Below are 11,314 nucleotides of genomic sequence, written 5' to 3'. Positions count from 1 at the left end.
CAAAATATGCTTCTTTGGCATGAGGATTGTTTTGAGCTGAAATAAATTCAGGAGAAGCATATGTAGGAAGGCTCTTGGCACTCCATCTATTTGCTTAAGAGCAGGTCATAGATTAACAATGACAAAAACTATCACCCCTACCTTGCACCAACGAAGAGAGAGGATAATCTCTGAAGACAACTTTAAACCTTTATCAGCCTAGAGACCACATCAGTGGAATCTACCTAATGAGATTTGCTAGCTTATCTGTCATTTGTTTGCCTTCTCCCAGTTTGTCACCCCTAGAGACTTAAAGATCTTTTTTTTTGGTCTTGTCTTTGTCACTTGTCACTGTAAACTGAAATGTAAAGCCATCTTTCTGAGAATTACTCATTTCCTGGTTATTGTCCACGTACACTATATGAAACATATGTAATAATAATATTCTGTTTGTTCTTCTCTTGTTAATCCGTCTTTTGTTCCAGGGGTCCATTGTAAGTAAGAATTTATGAGGGTTGAGGAAAAAATTATCTTTCCTCTCCTACAGGGAAAACTTGCACTTTTTTTGTACTTTTCTTTTTTATTCCCTCATAACTGACATATTCCTTTTTGGCCTCTGATAAATATCCTGCAATATCTTATCGGTTTCTTTTCCCAATTGCCATATAATTGTTGAACTTTGGCTCACCAAACATCATCAAATATCCTGTTAATAAGATAAAGTTGAGCTAATTGCTTATAAAGGTAAAGGAGAACACCACTTCTGGGAAGCTTTGGCAGTGTCTGGAAGGGGAAAAGACAAGATCTGAATGTATTGAGAGGTGGAAGCTTGGCTTAAGGAGGATCTCTCAATGTGAAGAGGAGGGTGGAGTTCATTGGGCAGTCAATGCAGTCAACTGTGATCAACAACGGGATCAGTGAAAAGTGCAAGATGAGTATTTTGAGGTGAGAGATTCAAAAGATTTTAGGGCATGACCTGTCTGATTATACATTTGTCAACAGAATAAAGACAAAGTTCATAAATTTGGAAAGGAGAGCTCTATTTCTTATGAAGAGTTGCAGCCTGCAGGGTGTCCATTCTGATAGGCTGGAAAGCATAACCACTGGATAAAAGCCAAAAACAGGCACTTCAGGTGTGGAAAGAGTAAGACAAGAATTGATGCTGAATTGCATGGCTGAGGATAAGCATTCAATAAGCTGCAGGAAGAGTCACAATTTTTAGTGAAAGGAGAAACATGCACACGTACAATTGAGCTCCATCCCCTTTCCAAGGGTCAAATAGCAGCTTTAGCATGATCCAAAAGTAGAATTTTCAGTCCTGCGAAGTCAAAAAGTGAAGCAGAGGACATGAAGGAACTCAGTGCCCATCCTCCATAGTCTGGCCAGAACCACTCCATGGTCAGTGGTCCCTTATCAGGATGTAATGCTGGTCAGTTGTGTCAAAACTGCAAAATGAAAGGGGCTGCATCAGCAGTGGAGTGAGGTTTTCCAAGGGGCTGGTTTCTATTTAACTCTTAGGAAAGAAAGCCTAATGGTGGTTGGTGAGGCAGAGGATATAATGAAGCATGTCAGGAGCTCACTTTTCTAGATTTTTCTGAAGTCCCCTTGGCCAAGAGGGAGTCCATTCAGTTGGGTGGGGACTTAGAATTTTATTTTATTTCTACCTTTCCACTGAAGAGTGCATGGAGCATTTGCTAAATTCCTGTCATGAATAATTACAGACATTAATATTATATTTATACATGCTTTTGACTTGTTTCTTCTGTTTTGTTTTCTAATTTTAATGTTTATTTTTATTTGAATAATTTTTGGGGTACAGGTGATTTATAGTTACATGGATAAATTCTTTAGTGGTGATTTCTGCTATTTTAGTGCACCTGCCACCTAAGTAGTGTACCTTGTACCCAGTAGGTAGTCTTTTATCCCTCTTATCCCTCACTTCCCTTTCACTCTTTTCCGCTGAGTTCCCAAATCCCATTATATTATTCTTATGCCTTTGCCTCCTCATAGCTTAGCTCCCACTTATAAATGAGAACATATGATATTTGATTTTCTCAATCCTGAGTTATTTCACTTAGAATGATGTCCTTCAGCTCAATCCAAGTTGCTAAAAAAGTCATGCTTTGTTCCTTTTTGTAGCTCAGTAGTATTTCATGGTGTATATAGACATATTTTCACTATCCACTTGTTGGTTTATGGGCATTTCAATATGAAATATATGGTTCCATATCTTTGCAGTTGCAAATTGTGCTGCTATAAACGTGTGTGCATGTGTCTTTTTCATATAATGATTTCTTTTCCTTTGGGTAGATGCCCAGTAGTGGGTTTGCTGGATTGAATGATAGTTCTACTTTTAGTTTGTTAAGGAATCTCCATAAAGTTTTCCATAGTGGTTGTACCTAACTTACATTTCCACCAGCAGTGTAGATGTGTTTCCTTTTCACCATATCCACGCCAACATCAATTGTTCTTTGACTTTTAATTATGGCCATTCTTGCAGCAGTAAGATGATATCTCATTGTGGTTTTAATTTGCATTTCCCTGGTGATTAATGATATTAAGCATTTTTTCATGTTTGTTGACTGTATATCTTCTTTTGAGAAATGTCTATTACTGTTCTTTGCCCACTTTGAGGGGATTATGTGTTTTTCTTTCTGATTTTAGTTCCTTGCAGATTCCCAATATTAGTGCTTTGATATCTTTGATCAAAAGGCCCCAGTGACTACTATTCAACTTTCCACTTCTGTGAATTCAACATTTTTCCTATTTCTATGAGTTCAATTTTTTCAGATTCCACATAAAAATGAAATCATGTGGTATTTATCTTTCTGTGCCTGACTTATTTCATTCAGCATAATGCCTTCCAGTTTTATTCATATTGTCACAAATGACAGAATTTCCTTCTATTTTATGGCTAAATAGTATTCGATTGTGTATATATACAGCACATTTTTTAATCCATTCACGTCGATGGACACTTAGCTTAACTTCAGGTTTTAGCTATTGTGAATAGTGCTGCAACAAGTAATGGAATGCAGATATCTCTTCAAGACACTGACTCCATTTTCTTCTTTTTTTTTTTTTTCTTTTAAGGTAGGGTCTGACCCCAACACCAAGGCTAGAGTGCAGTGGAATGATCACAGATCACTGTAGCCTTGACTTCCCTGGCTCAGATGATTCTCCCACTTCAGCCTCCTCAGTAACTGGGAATACAGGCATGCACCACTTCGCTTGGCGGATTTTTTGTAGAGACAGGGTTTCACCATGTTGCCCAAGCTGAGATCGAACTCCTGGGTTCAAGAGATCCACCTGCCTCAGCCTTCCAAATTGCTGGTATTACAGATGTGAGTCACCACAGCTGGCCACTGATTCCATTTTGTTTGGATACATATGCAGCAGTGGAATTACTGAATCATATGGTGTTTCTTTCTTTTTCAGTTTTTTGAGGAAACTCCATGCTGTTTTCTGTAATGGCTGTACTAATTTACATTTCCACCAGTAGTGTACAAGGGCTCCTTTTGCACCACAACCTCACCGACACTTGTTATTTTTCAGCTTTTTAAATAAAAGCTATTCTAGCAGGTGTGAGATGAACTTTCATTATGGTTTTAATGTGCATTTCCCTGATGATTAATTATATCCAATTTTTTTATAAACGTGTAGGCCATTTGTTTTTTTCTTTGAAAATGTTTATTCAGGTCCTTTGCTCATTTTAAAAATTGGGGTTATTTCTTTTCTTAGTAGTCAGTTGTTCAAGTTCGTTATCTATTTGCTTATTAACCCCTTGTCACATGTATGGTTTGCAAATATTTTCTTCCATTCCAATCAATTTTTTCCAATCAATTGCATTCTGTTAATTGCAGCCTTTTCAATAAATGGAATTAGGAAAACTGAATACACATATGCAGAAGAATGGAATTAGTTCCTTATCTCATAATATATACAAATATAAACTCAAAATGGATTAAAGACAATGTAAGATCTGCAATGATAAAACTACTGAAAGAAAACATAGAGATAAAAGCTTCATGACATTATCTGGCAATTATTTTTTGGATATGACCCTAAAAGCACAGGCAACTAAAAGCAACAATGGACAAGTGGATTACATCAATATAAAAAGCTTCCCCAAAGCAAAAGCAACAATCAATAGAGTGAATACGTAACCTATAACTTTATTTTTGCAATTTGTTTTATTTTGTTTTATTTCAGTAACATTTTTGTTTGTTGTGTTAGTTCGTTCTCACACTGCTAATAAAGACATACCAGAGACTGGCTAATTTATAAAGGAAAGAGGTTTAATTGATTCGCCGTCAATTAAAACTGGGGAGACTTTAGGAAACTTACAATCATGGCAGAAGGGGAAGCAAACAGACCCTTCTTCACATGGCAAAGGCAAGGAGAACTTCCAAGCAAAAGGAGGAAAAGCCCCTTATGAAACCATCAGATTTCGTGAGAACTCACTTAATGATCACAAGAACAGCATAAGAGTAACTGTTCCCATGATTCAATTACCTCCCACCAGGTTCCTTCCATGACACGTGGTGATTATGGAAACTATAATTCAAGATGAGATTTTGGTGGTGACACAGACAAACAAAACCATTTGTTTTCTTGTTTTGTAGTTACCCTGACATTTTAACCCTATAAACAAATGTGCAATTAACTGTTTTATCATTGTGCTTGTAAGTTTGTATATATATGCCTGTTTGTTTTTTATATAGTATATCATTGCTACATAAAATGTATGCATATAGGAGTATTTGGATAGGTTTAGATGAGGTGGCTTTTAAATTTTAGTAGGTTTTACTAGATTATTTTCCCAGAATACTCTACAACCTTTTATTTATTTATTTATTTATTTTTTTGAGATGAAGTCTCGCTCTGTTGCCTAGGCTGGAGTGCAGTGGCATAATCTCGACTCACTGCAACTTCTGCCTCCCACATTCAAGTGATTCTCCTGCCCCAGTCTTCCAAGTAGCTGGGACTATAGTCACGTGCCACCACACCCAGCTAATTTTTGTATTTTTAGTGGAGATGAGGTTTCACCATGTTGGTCAGGCTGGTCTTGAACTCCTGATCTCGTCATCCACCGCCCCAGCTTCCTATAGTGCTGGGATTACAGGTGTGAGCCACCATACCCGGCCCCAACTTTTGATTCCCATCAGTAGTTTGTGAAAATGATTTTTTACCCACATTAATGTTAATACTGGATTTTTATTACTGAAACAAAAAAAAACAACAAAAAACTGAAATCACCTTACTGGTAGTGGTATGGTTTAGATCTGTGTTCCAGCCCGAATTGTAATCCCCACTGTTGGAGGTGGGGCCTGGTTGGAGGTGACTGGATCATGGGGGCGGAATTCTTGTGAAGGGGTTAGCACCATCTCTTTGTTGCTGTTCTCACGATAGTGAATGAGTGAGTTATCATGAGATCTGGTTGCTTAAAATTGTGTAGCACCTCCCCCTCCTTTTCCTCCTACTCGAGTCATGGTAAGATGTACCTGCTTCCCCTTTGCTTTGTGCATTTTAAGTTTTCCAAGGCTTCCCCAGAAGCTTTTTAGAATCAATATTCAAGTCAAGTTGGTAGGCTCCTTCAATTTCAAATCAATTAATGATGATAGAAAAAGTACTTCAATTTCACACATTACACAGACCAAAAATCCTTGGGCCCTTTGTTGTTTCTTGATGGGAAGCTTTTTTACCCCCCAAAGTCTCTCCAAGTACTAGAGTTACAATTTCCCAACCCTAGGGACCAGGGATAATTTAGTCCCGTAGTGCTGTTGCCTGTTTTGTTGTCCAAGGATCTTCAAAACCACATGCTTCACTTCCCTGAGGAGGATTGTAAAGATTACAGTACTTCCATCAGTTAATTCTCTAATGTCAATAAATTACACTGCACGTCTCCTCTGAGATTCCTTTGGCTATTAATTTAAACTGTTATACTAACAAAATTTAAAACTGCACACAAAAAAATTTCCAAGTCATAAACTAACATACTAATAGCTATGACCTGTCAAAGATCTATTTAAATGTTTATTATAAACAACATAGACAATTATAAACAATTCAGTAAACACAAATTATCAGAGAAAAGAGGAAGAAAATATACCCTTGTACAAATAATATAATCTACTCTCAGTAATTTTAGATCTTTAAGATTCTGGACAGTATATTCTTTCTTTGAAGTTTGAGTCAATTGTAAATCTTACAGTATTTTACCATTCAATTGTCTACTGTCATTCAATTATATGTCTATAAATTACATATATGTTGATGTATAATATATATACATATATCCACTTGTATGTGTATTAAACAACACATTATTTTATACTGATATCTGCAACTAATCTCATTCCCTTGTGAATCATTCCAGCTTTCTCCCCTTTTTGTTGTGACCTTCCACTCCAACAGTGAAAGTATGCTTTTCACTATGTGAATTCATTTACCTCAATTCCACTATATATATGTATAGTGGTATCAGAGGTCACATAGGCTTTCCCTAACGGTTTGTACTTCTGTATTGAAGTTTTGCAGCTAGCATTTAGGTTAAAATACATATTGAGTTATTTTTGTTTAAGGTGTAAGGTATATCTTTAGGGCTTTCTTTTCTTTTTTTTTTTTTTTTTTTCATATAGTCATTCAATTCTTCTAGCATCATTTGTTGAAAAGAAAGGGCTATACTTTCATTACTGAATAGGTTTTTTTTTTTTTTTTCCGCAATTTTGTTAAAAGCAAGTTGAGTATACCTCAGTGAGTTTATTTCTAGGTTTCTGTTTTTGCCTTTGCTCAATATATCTGTTCCTTTGCCAATCCTATACTGTCTTGATTACCATAACTTTATTAAGTCTTGAAATCAGGAAGTACACTTTATCCAACTTTGTTTTTTAGTTTGTGATGGCCACTATAGGTTATGCTATCCTATACAAATTTTCAAACCATTTAATTGATATCTATAAAATATCTTACTGAGAATTTATTTGAGATTTTATCAAATCAATAAATAAATCTAGGAATAATTGACAGTAGCATAATATTGACTCTTCCAATCCATGAACATAGAATATATTTCCATTTATTTGTTTCTTTGATTTTTAATTAGTTTTCTACATATATATCATGTATTTATTCTTTTAGTTTTATACCTAAGCATGGGGAGGGGTAATGATTCACAGAAGTATTGCCATTTTAATCCTTATATTCTTATATCCTACAACAATTCTATATTTGCTATTAATTGCAAAAGTTTTTTGTTTTTTTTTTGGTAATTTTTGTGTTTTTGTCTACAGAGGCAATTAATGCAACTGAAAATAAAGACATTTGAATTTCTTCCTTTGTAATCGGAATTTTTTTTTTTATTGTTACATTGCCATGGCATATAATTCAAGTGTAATGTTAAATAGGAGTGGTAAGAAAAGATATCATTGCTTCATTCTTGATTTTAGGATATAAACATCAAGTTTCCCATCATGAAGTATGAATATAGGTTTTTATAGATCATTGTTTTCAAAATAAGGAAGTATTTGTATCTGTAATAGTTTCCTAGGGATGCTATTATAAATTACCACAAACTGAGTGGCTTTACACGGCAGAAATGTAGTCTCTCAAGTTCTGGAGGCTAGAAGTTCAAAATCAAGGGTCAATGGGACCATGCTTCCTCTGAAGGCTCTAGGAAAGACTCTTTCTTTACCTCTTGCTGGCTTCTGGTGATTCCTTCTTAACAGTCTTGTTCAACATCGTACTCTAAAGGTGGTCTAGGTATCTTGTTAGAAGTACACCACTACGGGACTATGTAATTACACAAAAGGGAAGCTGCGACAGGTGCTGGCCACTAGGGGCTGCTGTCCTTCACACACTGTAAGAGATGGCTGCCGGGAAGGCTGCCTGTACTGCTCGAGCAGACCATTTGCAAAGGCACACACACTTTAGGAGATGGAGACTGGAGAAGTTACATACACTGTAGCCACTTGGCACTGAAGAAGCTCTGTATGGTTCAAGAGTCACGTGCTGGGGAGATATAAGCACAGAAGGAGCTACATGCTGCAGGGGTACTAGAGCAGCTAATAAAACACACCACAACCAGGAAGATCTCGCTTGTTTCTGCAACATCTCTTCTGTCCCTTTTAAAAATAAAGCATAATACCATGCAGACTAGAAAAGAAAGAAAGAAAGAGAAAGAAAGAAAGAAAGAAAGAAAGAAAGAAAGAAAGAAAGAAAGAAAGAAAGAAAGAAAGAAAGAAAGAAAGAAAGAGGGAGGGAGGGAGGGAGGGAGGGAGGGAGGAAGGAAGGAAGGAAAGAAGGAAGGATAAGAATCAGCTGAATTTTCTTAGAGCAGGCAATGAGGGTGAATTCGCAGAATAGAAAGAATTTTTTATGACTTAATATTGTCTTTTTTTTTTTTTTTCTTTTGGAGACAGTATCTCATTGTGCTGCACAAGCTAGTGGCACAATCCTAGCTCACTGCAGCCTCGAACTCCTGGGCTCAAGGATCTTGCTGCCTCAGCCTTCCAAAGTGCTGGGATTATAGGTGTGAGCCACTGCACCTGTCCCATTTATGTTAAAAATAAAATGAAGTACAAAGTTATCTAGGTAACTCTCATTTTCTTTTTCTTCTATGTTTAAAAGGAATGTGGTCTTACAATAGCAGCATGAGAAAATAGAATTAAGAGCACTCTCTCTTCTTTCCTTTTATCTTTCCCTCTCTTAGAATAAGTGAGAAAATATGCATAGTATACAGCTTCATAAGCCATTTTCATTCTTTTTCTATCTTCCAATGCAATAACATGATATTTAGGTCTTGACTTTTTGGTTTATTATATGCAACCAGAAATAAAATGCTATCATAATATAGTAGTTGTATAATTTTAAAATGTGCCACTAAGTTTATATAGCCTGAGCCTGTTAAATATCTAGTACCTGAAATTTGGAACTTATTTAAAGTAGAAATGTGATTTTTAATAATTGTATACTATAATCTCTTCACCAACCCTGTGGTAAGTCAGATTTACCACCTCTGTTCAAAAATATAGACATTTAGTAGGTCAAGTAAGGGGCATGAAATGCATTTTGCTTATCCAGCTTTAGTAGTATTTTATTTTTATTCTTTTATTTTATCTATAAACTTTGATTTTTTTTCTATAGTGGTAGCTATCCATCATAATGATTTTTCCGATAACAAGAGTTCAGTTAATGTCTTAGTAGACTTTATGTCCAACTAATTCTGTATTAAAATAAGAACTTTAAATATGAAAATGGGTAATAATGACGCTAAACAAGACTCTGTTTGTCCACAGCTTCCATCTGTTAAACTAATTGTGTTTACATAAAAATAATAGAATCACAGAACATCTCCTAGAAGGAGACATTTATATTATTTAAAATAATCATCCTTTCTTATGGCTGAAGAAATGGAAACCTAGGGTATTTTCTCAGAGTGAAAAAGTGCTGGGATTTAGAGTGGGGAACTGAGCATTTCTACTTGTTTTGATATAGAACTAAAATTAAAAAGAAATTGTAATATATACAAAGTCCCAACTGTCAGTGGCTTAACGAGATACAACTTTATTTTGGGTCACATGAAATCCAATACAGACGTTTCTTTTTGGGGGGCAGTTTTCGTGGCAATATTCATACATTCTCTTTTGATCTTGTGGCCTGGTTGTTGCTCCCTAGAGCTCAGAAGTCATTTGCTCAATCTTGTGATCCTCTCAGGCAGATAGAGTAAGAAATGCAGGTGTATTTGACATTAGTAAAGGCTCTATAAACATTAATTTTTTTCTGTATAATATTTAATTATACATGAATTTGTATGTTATATATACATATATTACATTATGTAAGTATATATGTGTATTTTTTTCTACATACCTATCTATCTATCTGTAGTACTAGTAGTTAACACTAAACTAATATTATTCATTTTCATTGCAAAAATAAGTTTTGGTACAGATTGGCTGTAGTCAACACATATTGAAAGCTATATAATCTTGAAAACTATGTATTAAGCTTACAGGTGCTCACATGCCTAAAACAAAAGTGGTCCTCTTCAATTACAAATTTCTACTATGTTAGGTTGCTGTAGCATCCAATTAATCACTATTTGAGGAACTGGTGAAGTATGTAACATTAAAACTGACATGAAAATAAAACCTTAAGATACTAACACAACAATCTCATGTATGTATCCTGATCCCTCTCATATCATTAATTACTTTTCACTTTTATTTTATATCTGTAAACTGAAATGGGATAGACTTTTATCTAACATAACAAAATAACAAGATAATTTCTGTTAAAAATGATAAAATTTATTATGATAAAATCACAATAAGGCCAAAGAGGACCAACATGGACTAATACTTCAAATTGTACAAAGTACATTGGAAGACACCATCAGGTATAACCTCAGAGTTACTAATTAAGGTTCATTTACTATTCTCATTTTAAAGCTGAAGAAGGGGAGGTTCAGAGAGCCAGAGACTTCTCTCTTGTTCAGGTAATAATTAATCAGTGAAATGGAAACATACAAGTAAATTATTTTACTCTAAATCCTGTACACTTAGATTTTTGTCATGCTGATAAAAGCTTGGCCTCCTAAAGTTCACTTTAGTGTCTAAGTTGAAGATTAAAAAAAAATTTCATCCTACTCCTATTTTTCAGAGAAAGAACATGAAACTCAAAGATGTAAGATGATGTGAACAAGCCTCAAAGAAGATTCCTAACATACGATATTCCAGTAAATTCACCCACTTAATTTTAAACTTGATGCTAACACTAACCTAAACCTTAACCTTGACCATTACCCAAATCTTTAGTTAAAATTAAATCTGTACACAAAAATTCTTAAAAATTATTCTCTAAAAGAGTCAGTGGTTATTCAACATGAAATCAATTCAAGGGACAGTAGTCAATTATTTTGTCAGAGAAAATAATCATATTACTAATAGAAAATTGACTCAGCACTTAAGATTCCTACAGGGTTTTCAAAATAGGAGGAAAAGTAATACAAATATATTACTATTTTAAAATAAAATATCCAGATAACATGAGAAAATATCTGTACTTTTGTTTACCCAGGTTTGAGACAAATAAGAACTATGTAATAAGTACTATACAACACTATCTTAGCAAAAAAAAAAAAAAAAGAAAATCATTCAGCATATAGTAATTTATAAAATAGCATATTTAAGTAATATCACCTAAAACTAGCCATAATCAACTTTGTCTTTTTTGTGAAAACTTGAACTGGGGAGAGAACTGTCTTTATATCTAAAGACTTAAGTCCTAACAACAAATACAGAATTTGAGGAAAGTGCTTCTTTTAAAACTTAAA

This window comes from Rhinopithecus bieti, unplaced genomic scaffold, assembly GCF_001698545.2.
Source record: "Rhinopithecus bieti isolate Rb0 unplaced genomic scaffold, ASM169854v2 scaffold_12222, whole genome shotgun sequence".
In the NCBI taxonomy this organism is placed as follows: Eukaryota; Metazoa; Chordata; class Mammalia; order Primates; family Cercopithecidae; genus Rhinopithecus; species Rhinopithecus bieti.
The sequence above is the reverse complement of the archived record's forward strand: the minus strand, read 5'-3'. Positions refer to the sequence as shown.